The following is a 16,678-nucleotide window of genomic DNA, read 5'->3' as shown; positions in this document are numbered from 1 at the left end:
TGGGGTGCTCTTTCAAAGGGCCAGGTCGTTTTTTGCCATCAATTTGTAGGGGCCTTATAAAAACAATCCATTGGCTATCCTTCCTCAGTTCATCCTTCCAACCCCTAAATGTTTTACTATTTCTCATTTTGCTAGTGAAAAAACAGAAACTTACAATGATTTTGCAAATTTCAGCAACCATATGAGAAAATCAGAAGGGCCTCAAAAAATAGAAGCTATGCAACCTAAGAGTGAGGCACAATTCCCAAAGGTAGTAAAAAGTAACCCCTTCCCAACAAACTCAGTGGCATTTATTTGCAAGCAGTTCTCGAAAATAAAAATAAGCACAACTGGAAATCCTATTTCAGACCACACATGCAGACTGCTTCTCAAAAAGACCTAATTGGAAATTTCTCAAGGCCAAAGTAGTCCATCTCCCTAGGCGTACAATTTGCTGAGGGCAAGGAGTTAAAGGTAGCTACAGCAGCAGAGTAGGACTCTTTGTAATTGTGGATGGATTTACGACAATACTCTGATAGTAACATAAAACCAGTATTTCCAAGCATGAGTCAACTTAGTGTTCTAGTAACTTGAGTAGTACACGATGGCTGGTAAATGCTCTCTAAATTGAATTGCAAAACATTTGATTTAAGCCAATTCACTTATCTTATGGAATTGCTGAGAGGTCTCTGTGAGCAGTTATTTCAGACAGCCCTTCCTTTGTAGGGCCGGAGCTATCTTCCTGAGTGAAAGAGTACTTCAGAGCATGGGAAGTCAACAACATTATCTCCCAAGGCTTCTTTACAGTTTGTGTAAAGCAAACTTCCATTTTACCAGATAATTTCAATGACACTTCCTTTTATGTCTTCATTGGATTTTTTTATTCACCTTCTTGCGATATCATCAGTAGATATTCCATATGGGAAACATTGTCCATTTTTGAAAGGCAACAAGAGCAATGTTGTATAACTGTAGGTTCAATAATTTTTCTCAGCATAACTTATCACTACTCATGAAGAAAATTTAGAAGGACATAGAAGGACATTGCTATATCCAGCTTTAATACTCAGGTCAGCTAGTCTAAGAAAAAAAATGGAAAGAGACCAAGTGGGTCAGTGATGGGAACAACATGTGAAGGTTTTTAAAAACATTATTAATAAAAACATAAACAGAGAGCAGTAAATCACTGTATTAGTTTCTTAGGCCTGTCATTGCAAATTACTACAAACTGAGTTGCCTAAAACAGAAGTTTATTCTCTCACAGTTCTGGAGACTAGAATTCCAAAATCACAGAGTCAGCAGGGTTCATTCCTTCTGAAGTTTCCAGGGAAGAATCTGTTCTGTGCCCCTGTTCTCACTTCTGGTAGTTGCCAGTGAGACTTGACATTCCTGGCACTATTCCAATCACTGCCTCACCGTGATCCCTAAGCATGATACCAGTTCACAGTGACAGTCATCAAATGGCCTTCTTCCCATGTGTCTCTACGTGACCATCTTCAAAGGACACCAGCCATTGGACTTAGGACCTACCCTGATCCAGTATCACCTCATCTTAATTTAACTAATTACATCTGCAAAGACCTTTTTTCCAAATAAGGTAACATTTTGCGATTCCAAGTAGAATACATTTTGAAGATGCTATTCAATCAGTACAATCACTTCAGGAATTATCAGTGTCCCTTTATCTCAGAACTCTGTAGAGAGCTGACATCATGATCAAAGCTAGTGGGACTGGAAACCTGGAGGCCAGTTTATGCTACAAATGAGCTCTGCTTTTGGATTTGACTTAGTCATTCACACACACTGAGGGGACTGAGGGAGTTCTGGAGCCCTTAGCATAGATCTGTGAATGAGCTTTAAGGCCTCTGGTAATATTCGGAAATTATATGCACATTGTTGTGTCAGGAGTGCCTATGTTTTCTTCAAAATGGAATTTCATTGCCTTTTCTGAGGTCCTCCAAGGGGTCTTTGACCCAAGAAGGCTAGTAACAAGTGCACCAAATCATCTATAAAGTCTAAAAAAGCATTCAGGTTTCTGGACGTATAGTTGACCTGTGTTGTGTTATTTTATGATACATTCAGTGCTTCTGGATAGCATGTTAAAAGTCTAGCCTTTATGATTATTTTATTTTGAAATGTTTCTGACTCATTGATTTCCAATCTGCCTCTTTCTACATAACCCACAGGTGGATCAGTTTTTACTTGGCTCATGTTTTATGCAATAAGAAATTTAAATGAAACTCAGAACCTAGGGTAAAAAAGCTAATATCAGCATAAGGGGAAGAAAGAAACACAGATGAACAGGTTTATGGCTTTATGTGCAGGGTTTGATATCAAAGGACTTGCAAGCGAGCTGGCGAAAGGAGAGAAGTGGGGGAGAGGAGGAAACGCTGGAGGTTATGCTGTGGGATTTGCAGCTTTATAGCAGGATTCACTTTCCCTCTGTCTGGAATGATGCTCACCTGACATTTTAGTATCTCCCAGCAAATAACAGCTTCTTACTTATTAAAAATAATTCCATTTGAGAACCACTCTTATCAGATTACACAGCCTCTACTGTGCTTTTAAGGGAACACATTCCCTTTGCCCTTCATAGCACCTTTGGTGGATATCCACATATTAGCACAGCCGGCTCTTCAGAAATGACGAGTATAGTTAGTTCATTCCACAGACCATCTGGCCTCCTTTTACTTCTCCTTCCTCTTTTTTTCATCTGCCCGATTTTTGTTTTTTTTTTTCATCTCTTTGGAGCCTCCCCACAAACGGATGAGTGAGAGGACGGAAAGTGAATTATCGTCTACTGATCCAGATTGTTGCTTTTCTATCATGTGCAAAAGGTGTGATTGAGAGCACTGATTTTAGCTATAAACACCTTCTCTTGTCCTATTGCCACAGAAAATCAAGTTAAACTTTTTCATGTTGTAGTATAGAATTAAAAATTCACCTTTATTTAGCGAAGGCCGAGTTTAAAATAACAAAATGCTAAGAAAAAGGAAAAAAAAAAACCTGTTTCTTCATGGTATTTTGTGCTTGTTTTTTCTCATTATTTTAAGCCTAATTTCTACTTTTATAAATGGAATATGTGAAAAACACACCAAATAATAAAAAAAATTTTATTAGATTGTCTACTCTAGTCTGGAGATGTTCCAAAGTCTCATATGTACTTGACCAGAGTCTATTTCTCTCACATATTCTTGAATCTACACTATTGACTGTTCCTCTCAGATAATTACAAAAAGCCCCAGAAAGTCTTTCACAAGTGAGTGTTAAGTCTTTTGCCAAGAGTAGACTTTCTGCACATCTTTATTAAATAAAAGAGTAAACCATGGTGTGGCCTGAGCCTCCCAGTGAATGTTGAGTTTATGATTATTTTTTTAAAGGTCAATGAAAAGAATAAAAAGCACTGAGCAGGGTTGGAAATGGCGTCCTCAATCATATTGGCCAGGAAATGAATCCCAGGCAGGCAGGACTTGAAATCTACCATGAAAACAGCCTTGATCTTTCAAGCTTGAAATACAAGGGCGATGGGTAGGATTGGAAAACTGGAAGAAAAAACTACGACCCTAAAGAATTCCTCACTACCCAGATGTCATAGCTAGAGACCACTGAGGGTCAACATGGTCACTGTCAGTCTTGTCCCTCTTTTTAAAAAGTTAGGACTAGTAGATGTCAGTTGAAAGCTCAATAGCTATATGAATTTAGCCATTTTGAATTTGTCATTTTAGCTTTCTTCTGATCAATTTGTCACTTTACAAATAGCTGAAAATTAGCCAGTCAACTAATTTACTTTAAAATAAGATAGCATTTTGATATAAAAATATATGCATAAATTTTAATATGTATGTATGATATATATATACATGTGTATATTACATATATATATAGAGAGAGAATTTTTTTCCTAAATAGGGTCATAGAGAACATATTGCCTCGATGAGAGTTTTCTACGAGAAAATCTTAACCAAGTAGAGCAAAAGCATTGTGAATAATTTCAAGTTCATGGTTTTCAATAGACTTTAATTTTTTTAACACTATATTCAAGTAGAGACAACTCAATTGAAGTCATTCATAATTAAGCTGTATCCTCTATTATAGTTTTTCTTCTTTTTTTCTTGTCTCTCAAAAATTACAATTTAGGAAAAACTGCAACACAAACAGAGCTGAGGCTAAGGCTTTACATTTTACCTAGCTAATTTCATGAATCTTTACCAATTCAATGATCTCTCTGACAGTAACAAGTTCTAATTTTCTTACCATGCCTTTCCTCTCTTGGATCCAAAAGCTTCAATAAAAGATGAAGCCCATTGTGTGAAACATAATATCCTTCAAAGGCATGGAGAGGCTGGGTAGGGTTTTTCCTACCAGTTTGAATGTCCAAGTTCAAATATTAAAATGTAAAAGTTGTTACTATGCCACAAGGAAGGAGTAGTGGCCAAGGTAAATTTCAACAAAATTTATATCAAAAAGTGTTTCCTAAAGTGGAAAGTTTCCCCAAAGGCACAAGAAAAATCTATTAACAGAACACTTTGAAGGAGCGGGGCCAAAATATAAAGGAAGCCTTTCTTACCCTCACAGCATATTGGCAATCCGGAAGATACTTTCAATACCCTAGCTTATGTGTGTGACCAAAAAGAAAAATAGAAGCTGATTAAATATTTATCTAGTTACTCTAAATGACCTTGTATGGTGCTTAAAATCGAATTAATTTTAAAAGATAAATGATTTCTCCTGTTTTTGCTACAGTATCACACCACAGATCTTCCTTCCTTCCACATACATTAATGCTCTAAAACCATTTACTTGGGTCTAAGAAATCTTAGACAAAAAAACTGCTTCAGTCTTGCCTAGTGAAACTTCTTCTGTTTGTTCTGGAAATTGTATTATTCTGCAAATGGACTTGGCCATTAACTATCAGTGTACCTCAAGATAAAGTGGCATTAGGTAAATGATGGCTTAAATAATTCTCAACATTCGGTGTCACAGGGCCATGATAAAACTCTTCCCAGTACATATAACTGTGAATGTTAATCAGAGTCTATCTAGAGACCCAAATAATTTGGTGAAATTCAGAGGTTTGCTAAGACTTGAAATAGCAAGTTAGAATGTATGGAAAGACTTGACCTTATAGGAATTTTGAATTTGAGGATTCCTTGCTGTGCGTCACTAGAAGAGGTTTAGTAGCATCCCTGGCCTGTACATAACAGAGACGATAGTATACTTCTTTCCCCAAGTTGAGACAACTAAAAATGTCTCTAGACATGGCCAAAGGTCCCCTCAGGGACAAAATCACCCCCACTTGAAAAAAAACTGCTTTAAATTATGGCAGACAGGCTAAACAATTCATCTTAAATCCCATCTATTCTTTTCTGCTTCAAGTTTTTTCTAAACACTTCATTCTTTTCCTTTAATACTTGAAAATATGACAAATCCCTGACAACTTTGTGTTTTTACTGTCTTTATGTTTTATACTGCTGGGGAATGAATCCTATAAAAATGCCCACCTCATCCTGGCCAACATGGTGAAACTCCGCCTCTATTAAAAATACAAAAATTAGCTGGGCATGGTGGCGCATGCCTGTAGTCCCAGCTACTGGGGAGGCTGAGGCAGAATAGCTTGAACCTGGGAGGTAGAGGTTGCAGTGAGCTAAGATTGTGCCACTGCACTTCATCCTGGGCGACAGGGCTGAGACTCTGTCTCAAAAACAAAACAAAACAAAACAAACAAAGAAACCACACACAAACAAAAAAAACCCCACCTTTCCCTCTGGTCCATTGTCCAAGCTGCTCAGCCCTACTCCCTCTGCTCTAACGGGAGGAAAACAAAAACAAAAACAAAAACCCTGCTTCAAAACTGGAGCTCCTTCATTTTTCCGTCTTATCACCAAGCTGCTTTCTTGGCTGGGGGTCTTCGTGGTAGTGTGAACCCAACCTGCAGCTAGGATTTTTGAGTTCTGCAGTTCCTCTGCTGGAAGGGCTTCAAAGGCTGCTTGGAGGGGATGCTCCAACAATTTCTGAAACTAACCATAGCAGGGTTAGGAAGGAGCTAGGAAGAGATTCAGAGACCCCACCCTCAAAATTGGGACCACCTGAACGCCAACAAAACAATAGGACTTATTGTTTACTAACTATACAGGAAATGTTTTCGGCACACAAACTCTGGCAGGGCCCTGGTTCTAAACATCCCTTAAGCTAAACAAGTCAATTATCATAAAAATGCTCTCATGAACACATTTTACAACTTTTTTTCTGAAAAGATTTTTTAATTCCCCAGCTTACTAGAAGGTTGCTCTGTCTATTGTTTTCATCGTCTTTGAATAGATAATGGGCAAAGGAAAGTAAACTAGGTCTCTTCCCTCTTGTTTATCTTGCCATTTCTCCCCTGTGTTTACATCAAAAGCTTCTAGGTACAAAGACTAAATCATTATTTGCATTATTAAAAATGAGTAAAGTGCACATAGTCTTCTCTATTGAGTTTTGATTCCTGTAGCAGTTTTGACTCTGAATACCACATTTAATGCTAACGTAGAACACAGATTGCAACAAAGCAATGCAAAGTGATGACAGCCAAAATGATAATGCCATAGATATCAATAATTGTAGATTTCCTCTGTGCCAAAGATTATGTTAGTTATTTTTTATTTTATTTTTTTTACATTTAATCATATACAGTCCTCAATGCGCCCTATGAATTAGGTCTCATCACTCTATTTTGAGAGAAGGAAACTGAGGTTTAGAGAGATTAAGATCACATATTTTAAGTGGAATTAAGGTTCATTTGTGACTAACGTAAAAGCCTGTATTGATAGATATATGATAGATAGACAGACAGGTACATAGATGATAGATGATAGATAGATAGATAGATAGATAGATAGATAGATAGATAGATAGATAATCATGATACTACATGATGCTAGGACCCCTCCCCCTGCCAGAAATTCCCTAAAAAGAGCACCAAGATGTGAAAACTGGCTCCCAAAGGCCAACTTGGCTACAAAGAGAAGACTCTCTTTCTCTACTCAAGAAGGCATTTCTCATAGTGTGATCCAATGAATACCTGCTTAATAACTGGCACTGTGGAAGAAGTAGATTCATGAGTCCTATTCCAGGCCTAATGAACCAGAATCTCTGGAATGTGTGGGAAACTGACCCAAGCATATGGATCTTTTAAAAACTCAGATTATTCTTCTGCCCCAAAAAGCCTGGGAACCACTGACTTATGTGGTCAGAAGTGATTGACTCCCTGGGCTGGGAAGCTCCAATTTTCTTCTCCAGATTTCCTGTGTAGCCGTCTCCTCTCTGTCCTCTGCCCCATTAGGGAGAATGCATGAATTCCTTCGGCAAGCTCCTTGTCCTTCTGTTTCCAGGTGAGTTTAGGCAATGGGAGGGGTGGGGAGAGGCATTAACAAGAGATCAAAGAAGGGAGAGAAGTGAGGACATGGTCTGTATATCTCTGGCTCTTTCTTATACAGTCATTGCAGATTGGCTGCCTCATGCTCCCAAAGGTCATGACACCTGACAAAGCGGCCCTCTCAGCATCAGAACATCTCCATATTCCAGGATCCACACCCTCTTTCAGTGTCATTTAGGTTCTGGGTGAAAAATGTTCCTTTCTGTTATTAGTTTTGGAGTACTGCAGTATTCTCTACTGTTTTTTGAAGTCTGCCCACATCTCTGTGAATAGTCTCTTTGTTAAATTCTCTACATACATTCCCCATTTGAAGGTGTCATCTGTTTTCTGGCAGAACTCTGATTGATACCCTCATAAATGTGACTCAAGCATCTATAATTTGTCTACTTCTTTTAGGTTATTCTTGCCATATTGCACCGATTAGGGACTTGATGCCTGTAAGTTGCTTAATCTCTTCTATTTTTCCAGCTGTGGTGATAATCAAATGAGATGAATATATAACGTGCTTTTCATGTGCCTACTATTGACTCTCAGTTAATGTTAGTTCCTGGCCCTCTATTTACAGAACACTCTTCATCTTATCATTCACATTCATCATTTAATGTAAATTTTGATTACATTTGATTGATCTTTAAGGTGTTGCTTACTTTCTCCAGGCCCTCTTTGTTTCTGCCCCTCCTCTCCTCCAGTTGTCCACCAACTCTTCCCATCAGAGGACCCTTTTTGTTCACTGGGTTTTCCTAATTTGTTCAATCTTTTTTTTTTTTTTTTCTTGAGACGGAGTCTTGCTCTGTCACCCGGGCTGGAGTGCAGTGGCCGGATCTCAGCTCACTGCAAGCTCCGCCTCCCAGGTTTACTCCATTCTCCTGCCTTAGCCTCCGGAGTAGCTGGGACTACAGGTGCCCGCCACCTCGCCTGGCTAGTTTTTTGTACTTTTTAGTAGAGACGGGGTTTCACCGTGTTAGCCAGGATGGTCTCGATCTCCTGACCTCATGATCTGCCCGTCTCGGCCAGTTTGTTCAATCTTATTGGTACTTACTGTGTTCACTGTAAGAGCTATTCTATCAGCTCACATGATCTCCAAGAAAGCCATGTCCTTTCTCTCTGTCTGTGCACCAGACTACCCCACCAACTCCAGACTTACCCTTCCTTTCTATGCTGCTCTGATTTGAAGGCATCTCCAGACTTAGAATAAAGAACTTTCCTGAACTAACCTTCAATTCATGGGGGGGTCCATAATCCTTCAACACCTAGAGATTGCCTCTACAATTTGATAACTTTCTTTTATCCCCCAATTATACTTGTAAACACAATAATCTCTCACCATCTGGAGCTTCAAAACTTATTCTGGAGTATCACTTTGCAGCTAGCTGTCTTCAGGTTGTCGCCACTCTCCAAATATTTATGTGCAGGTGATGGGCCCTTCTCAGCCTGGCTGCAATACAAAATGAGTTTTGTAACCTAAGAACAAAGTTATCCAGGGAGATTAAGTGCATCTATTCACTTGAGCACCAAACAGGTGCTAGGCACTCTGTTCAGCTCTAAGGTTGTTTCTGTCTATACCACATGCAAGAATACAAGCAAGGAGTAAGTCAGGGTCTCTTCACTCAATCAACTTTCATAACTCTTTAAGAATTAACCTGTGAATTTTTGAAGAAGGCCATTAAGTTTGTGGAGAAGGACAGCCTGGACCCTGTAATTGAATCCCTTTAAGGTGATTCTGTATGTTATAGTCAATGGAATACAGAAGATTTACAGTAGGTTATGATTCTAATAAGGCACTGTTTATGTCTGCTAATCCATCATAATCCAGCCTGAATTCCATGTTTTAGTTGGAATATGTTATGTATACTAAGGTACTTGCATCCTGCCTCAGGATTCTGATTCCGAGGTCTCATAACTTGATTAGGATTTCCTTGTTTAAAAGTAGTTTTAAAGTACGTACATGTGATCAGTTGGTAGTGCCATAGTCTTCCTACAGGGTTTTCTGTAAATGTTGACTCCAGTTGCTGTACTTCTCTGCTGTGTGCTCTGGGGTTTTCATTCTGTGATCTATCACAGTTATGTTTTCTTTGGGAACGCAGTGTTATTCCACAGTTCCTGTTTCATGTGCTCTTTGTTCTGTGCCTAGTGTCTGGAAAGAAGGTTTAAAATCTTTTGTGGGGAAGACTTGCTTATGCTTAGGGTATATACTGAGGCTTCATTTGTGCAGATCTCCAGTACACCAGGCACCAATAGCATAAGATGAGACTATTTGATTTGATTGCTTTGATTCCTTCAACCCACATACAATGAGGGTTACCCACACATGCTATTTATGCACAGAAAATAACACTATTATCTAAAATGTCTAAGATTGCACCTGTCTTGAAAAGTATTAGAGCTTTTTGCTTTATATATGAATTTTCATAGTAAGAAACTGAATTTTGAAAGCTAAAAATATTTTTCCAAGGTGGTTATTCCAAAATAACCCACTTTTCACATTTTTTCTTTGGAATAGATTAGGTAAAGCTTTGGAAGGGTAGAGTGGGATGGATATTTATCGTTTTACTTGTCCTTATTTAGCCCATTTTTTCTTTTTCCAAATATATCCCACAGGTGTGGATGAAGGGGCCGGATGGGTGTAACCTAAAATTTGTCTGAGAGGATGAGAGAAGTAAACCTAGGATTTAAAAAATATTAAACAGTCCCCAAGCTAAATAATCCATGTGTGGGAAACTCACACATTACTGAAAATCTTAAGCAGGATCAGAGAGGGTAAAAGAAATAATGCGCCCAGTTAAGATAAATTCATTTTGGTCCTAGGAACCTAAGCCTGCACAGTTTCAAGCAAACCCAACTCTAGCCAAACTTTTGATACCTGCATAAACTCTTGACTGTGTAGACATTTAAAAACTGCAGCAAAAACAAGTAGTTTATAAAGTAAGTTTCTTAAATTTATTTCCCAGTGGCTATTCCAAGCTACAGATTTTTAAACACACTTTTAGGAAGGTAGAATATCTCTTCACTCTTAGAGAAAAGCAGAGGAGGAAGATGGATTGCTTTTTTGAAACATAATACTGAAACTTCCTGGAAGCCATCTATTTCCAGATTTCAAAAAGATGTTATCTTTCACCTTCAGTGGAGAACTAAACATTATCACCAAGGTTACTGCATCTTCAGATATTTAAAGACAGTCTGTATCTGTCTGTTCTGATTGCATCTGACGCCAAGCCAGGGTTAAATTACAACCATTAAGAGCTTGAATAATGTGCCCCAAACAAAACATGTTATCTCTGCTCCCCAGTGGAAACCTACTAAGTTGTCTTCCCAGATCACAACAAAGTCCCTTCCTCTGAGGCCCCCATTGCTGAGCTGCAGAAGTAGAATTCTGATAAGCCTTTCTCCCACCATATGACCCTGCTTCCTGGTCACAACTGATTGTTACATGGGTGGACACTAGACCCAAACTGGGCCAATCAGAGAATCAAAGTCTCTTCTAAAGTATTGGAATTCATACTGGGAAATATTTACCTGTATGTATCTGTAATATGCCAATTTGGTGACCGTGCTTTCCACCACCTGTACTGGAGAATCAATATGTGTAGACAATTGTGGTAATATCCTAAGTGATTTTCCAGAAACTATGGTCTCATCCACCACACTGCTCACCTACTACCTAAATGTACTTTTTATAAAAGCAAATATGATCATATCACCTCACTGCTGAAAATCTCAAACAGCTATCACATATGAAATCAAATCCAAACCCACAATGTGGCTTACTCACGTGTTCACAGCTTAATTTCCGCAAATCTTTTAAGCCCCATATCCCACCAGTCCTGTTGCTTCTGCCATCACATCTTCTAAATGACCCACAGACACAAATGTACAGTCTAGTCATGTTGAACATCTACTCTTTAAACACACTGAACGCATCCTAACTGCTTGAATTTGCATACCCGCTTTTCCCTCTCCTGAAAGATTCAGTTGTGACTAACCTGAAAGAGAGGGAAGAGCAGGTTTTGACAAATTGTTGTTCATCCTTCAAGTCTTAGCTCAAATATCATCTCTCCCAGAAGCCCTCCATATCTCTCGTGTGCTTTCTTACGGTGATTCACCTCTTTTGGGAAACGCTCTGCCAAGTCCTAAAGGAAAAACTAGCAGCTCCTTTTTCTTTATCTCACTGTGCTTTATGTCTGTTTTCATAGCATTATTAGCATTTACTGTAATTTTTAAAGTCATGTCTGTCTTCCCTCCAAGACTAAGAGTTACTGGAAAATAATGATCACATCTTAATATCCCGATGCCAGCATAGAGGCTGGTCTTTTCACAGTTAAGTAGCTTGACAGTGTAGACGTCAGGATGCTGTTCTCACCAGCAAGTTTTTGCTTTATATGTCCATCACCTAATTCTTCCAACTGGCTAATTTATTTAAAAATCACAATAGGAATTAAAGGATTACTTATTATTAGAGGCATAATTTTTCAATAGGCTTCTACATAGCCCTCAATAAAATAAATGCTCAAATTGAAATTACTCTTTCTCATATATTTTCAGTTTTTCAAAAGTGTATGAGAAGAGGACCAGCTGTTGACTTTAGCAGTACAGTACTTTTAAAAATAAGCAACAGCAAAGCAGAAGGTATGGGAGAAAAAAGTGACTTGACCTTAGACTTCAAAAAGGTCAACTTTAAATATGGGTAATCGCACAACCAGATAGTCCTCTTGTGGTTTGTTTTGTTCAGTTAGGCAGTTATTTCTGGGAAAGTGGGATTAAAATAAAATAAAGTCCACTCTGAAGAGTTTAAAAATAACCTAATATGCTGAGAAAGTGTTTACTTTTATTCCATCTCATTTCATCTTATCTTTATTTGGAATTTGCGCAGCATCTTTGAAATAAACCACTGAAGATGACCTCACAAAAAAAGTAAAGTTTTTTTTTTCTTTTTTTCTTTCTTTTTTTTCAAATATGAATAAACCCCAGCAAGTGTATCTGTGTACTTCCTGTTCACACTGTTTATGTTTATCAGTGCAATTAGTATTGTTTTAGCATACTCTACTTAGTGGTCCACTTAATTAAGACTCACTTGGGATTTTTCTTCCAATATGTTAGGCTTTGGGGTCATTAGGGTCACTGCTGTGCCACTTCAGTGATTTCAAGTTAAAATACGCATACCTTAAGAGGTAGTTTTTCCATGGGGTTACTATGTGAGAACTTGCCATCAGCCTTGCACTGTTTGAAAGTAAAATATAAATGGACCAAATAATCTACTCTCTAAAGTGTGAAACTCAAGGTAAAATATAGGTCATATATATTTTATTATTTTAAAAGTATTTTGCCTACCTCTTTAATAGGTATTACTATAAAAGGAAAAATCTATTTAAAGCTTTAAGTAAAACAAAGCATCTCAAGGATATATCCATTTAAATATGACTGAAAAGCATAAAAGGAACTTCTGCCTTAAAAGAAATATGTGTGATCTCTTTCTTGCATTGCTGACCATCATAATGGCCTCTGTAACAGACTTAAGTTTGGTGTCTGAGCTTCCAAGAATTTGGATTGATGCTACCAGTTAATTAACCTCACATGCTTCTGGGAATCCAGTCAAGTCGACCTTCATGTTATACATAAGCACATCTTCCCAGAGATGTCCCAGATCACAACCGATTTAGAAAACTGCTTTAAATACCTACAGACACAACACAGAAATTCCTTGACAGTGGAGAGCCACTAAGACCCAGTGAATTGGTTATTAATAGTGAATATAGATAGCAACTCCCCTCTTGACAGCGTTCTAAGCTCTTTATCAATCCTTGGGAATATTAAATTGTTCATCTGCATGTTCTTTGTACTCTATAATTAAAATGTAATGCTATTGTACACAAATCTTAGGCTTTTGGAAAACTATGAATTATGCTGTATTAGTTATCTATTGTTGTGTAATAAATTACTCAAAAAGTTAATGCTTAAAACAATAAGCATTTCTTATCTCAGTTTCTGTCGATCAGGAATTAAAGAACAGCTTGGTTGGGTAATTTTGGCCCACGATTGGTGTTTGTTGTCAGGATGTCTGTGAGAACTTCAGTTATCTGGAGACTGCCCTTGGCCTGCAGAATCAACTTCAAAGATGGCTCACTGACATGGCTGTTCGTTGGAGGACTCAGATCCTAGCCACGAGAATCTCTCCATAGGATATAGGGCACAGGGCAGCTGAGTCCTTTGATAGCAACCTTCTCCCAAAATAAGAATTTCAAAAGGGAGAGCAAGGAGAAAACCACAGTGCTTTTTATGACTTAGTCTAGAAAGCAATACACTGCCACTTTCACAATATTTTATTTGTTGGAAGCAAGTCATTAAGTACAAGCCATACTCAAACGGAGGTGACTTAGGCTCCACATTTTGAAAGAAGGAGTATCAAATAGTTTGGGGCATATTTTAAAGGTACCACACTTGCAAATTTGTCTTCTACAAATAAATGTTAGATGCATATGATGCTCATCAACAGATGTATTAATAGAAATGGAAAGTTAAATGGATAAATTGCATGGTGTGTGAATTATTTCTCAATAAGACTGTTAATATTTTCAATAGAAAGAAATGGAGAATGCACTTTGTTAAGAGGAGAGACAATTAAGATCTTTGGAGCCTGTTACGTACCGAGTATTTTACCTAGCATAGTTTATTTAAACCTCAAAACAAACACAAAGTAGTGGTATGCTGGAGCTGGTTCACACTGGCTTGTGAGAGACAACTACTAGCATCTCTATAAAGTTCCATGCTTAATAACACCATATTGGAGGTTTAAAGTCAACTATGGTGGGAATATCATATACTAAGGGGGATCACTGATTCATAGAATTTACCAATTTCCATTGTATAATTGGCCTTAATTTCCAGATAAGGAAAATTGGAGAATGAGAGGTTTTTTAATTTGTTCTAAAACTTGTCTTGATATTTTTTCTTCCTCCAAGGGGTAGTAAATGGAAAGGCCAGAGTTTGAACCCAGTGTTGAATGCATCTCAAGCTAGCTTTGTTTTTAGTATACATGCTGCCTCTCTAAGAGGATTAATTACTATACATTGCAAATTATCTTCCTTGGCTCCATCATGATATTGCTGTGTTTACGATAACAATGAGTACTAACTACAGCTAATTGGCTGACCATTTATGGTTGGGAAAGAATTCTATTTCAGTTCAGAGACAGGAAAAAAGACTAGTAAAAATCAAAAATTAAAAGAGCTAACTTCATTTAATATCAAGTAGAAAAATGAAGAGAGAAGGTAACATAGGAGAGAACTACATTCTGTTAAATAGGAAATTGTTAGAAATTAGATATATGAAACATCTCTGCATTATCCATCAGTGTGAGAATATTTTTTTTCAACATGGAAAACACTGAATCTCATTTCTTTAGTTTGACATTTATCTCTCAAATACAATATTCATTACATCTAACCTCAGATAAACACTCTTGAAAAATCATTTTTTATTTATACAATTTGGCCCTATTTTGCATATTTAAAACATCTATATTCCACACATACATACAGAGTTATGCAGACTTATTCCCATGCAGATATTCATACAAACCCTAATGCACACATCACCCAAAATGGAAGCTAGCAACGTGTGGAAGATGAAGAGAGAAGATGAAATTGGTTTCTCTGGAGCAATAGTTTTTCAGCAATAACCCTAATAGCTCAAAAATGATCACATTTAGAGATACTAAATTAAAACACTGTGCCAGAGACTATGGACCTGTGCATTAAGGCACACACATATGAAATCTCACCACCATGCTAGAGATGAAAACATGACAGTTAGGTTACCATGGAGACAGAAGCAGACACCAGCTACTAACTCTGAATACCAATTAACATCTAGCACTTCTTTATGTTACTAAAATTGGTTGCCAGGGTAACTCAAAGGATTGGCTCAGGTTATCAAATTAATTACAAACCAAATCTAAAAAAGTCAGATTCTTTAGAATATTATGAGCCTTAACTTAAATAAATTATTTATGGGGATTCATGCTGGTCTCAAGATGGCAGCTGTTATTTGCCTGTGATTCTTTTTATCATTCCTCAGTCCCTCTTTTCTTTCTCTTAAAATATCTCTCAGGCAGAAACTGGTGAATATTCCTTAATATTCTCAGCTATGCTTCCAGCAAAAGAAAGATGAAATAAAATTGCTATATAATAAGTTATTTTAATATATACTTATTAAAACTTAGGTTATAACTACACAAAGTGGTTGATCGCTAGGTACCTACATTTTATTAAGGAACCCTCTCTGACTATGTGACAGATGCTACATGTATCTTATTTAGTGGTCAAAAAAATCTGGCCATGTAGATATTAACCATATTTTTCTGAGAACCAATTTTTAAGCTAAATGGTTAGCTATGGGTAGGAGCTCTCTCGAAGCCTTGCTGTTTTCTGAAGTTTGTAGTGTAAGCAACAGCAGAGACTAGTAGATAAGATTCAGTTTGTCTCATCTAAACACAGAGTCTGCCATTCAATAGCTAGGTAACCTTGAACAGGACATTTAATTTCTCTAATTCAGTGTCCTCATTTACTGAGAGATTTACTAAACATCTGACTGCTTCTCACCAACTCTACTGCAGCTGCCCTGCTTCAAAACACCAGCCTCTTTGCCCTGGATTATTGCAATAGCTTCCCAACTTGTCACCACAGCCAGAGTGATTCTAATAAAACATAAGTCAGTTCATGTTATTTATCCTGTGACTCCAGCTTCTTAGAATTGTAGTAAGGTCAAATGAGATATCCTCTGTAAGGGAGTCAGCATAGTCCCAAACATCCAGTACACGTCCATTCACTGGACAGCTATCTACTGAGTGCCTACTATGTGCCTGGTGCTGGGGAGACAGCAGTGAACAATACCAAGAAATATCCCTGACCTTGAAGAAGTTCCCAGAAAACACAAAATATGTTAGATTGTGTTAAGTGCTAAGGGAAACACTGAAGCATGGAAGACTTGCCGGAAAGGGGGACACATAACTACAGAAGACCTCATTGAGAAGATGACTGTTGAGTAAATACCCAGCAAGCGAGAGAGTGAGCCATGTAAATATGTGGGGAAGGAGCAGCCCATGGGGAGATCTCAGTATGGGACAAGTCCTTCCATGGAAGCAGGGCCATGTTTCTATGAGAAGAGTGTCTGATCAGTGGCATGTCAGAGACATTATAAAGGGATATGTGTATCACTTAGAGCCTTGAGGGATACAGCAAGGGCTTTGGATCTTACTATCACTGAAATGAAAAGTCAGTGGAAATTACCATGAGT

General features: G+C 37.8%; 1 long non-coding RNA gene across 1 annotated transcript; it reads right to left on the bottom strand.

The window, feature by feature from the left end:
- Positions 1-269: 269 nt before the first annotated feature.
- LOC111541574 lies at positions 270-15,187 on the bottom strand. Its single transcript, XR_002731307.1, has 5 exons — positions 15,165-15,187; positions 11,332-11,370; positions 9,336-9,524; positions 8,715-8,851; positions 270-1,059 (listed from the first exon to the last, which is right to left on the bottom strand). It is a non-coding gene; the product is annotated as an uncharacterized LOC111541574 (long non-coding RNA).
- Between the last annotated feature and the right edge of the window lie 1,491 nt (positions 15,188-16,678).

The sequence above is a fragment of the Piliocolobus tephrosceles genome, chromosome 4, assembly GCF_002776525.5.
Source record: "Piliocolobus tephrosceles isolate RC106 chromosome 4, ASM277652v3, whole genome shotgun sequence".
NCBI lineage: Eukaryota > Metazoa > Chordata > Mammalia > Primates > Cercopithecidae > Piliocolobus > Piliocolobus tephrosceles.
The sequence above is the reverse complement of the archived record's forward strand: the minus strand, read 5'-3'. Positions and strand labels throughout refer to the sequence as shown.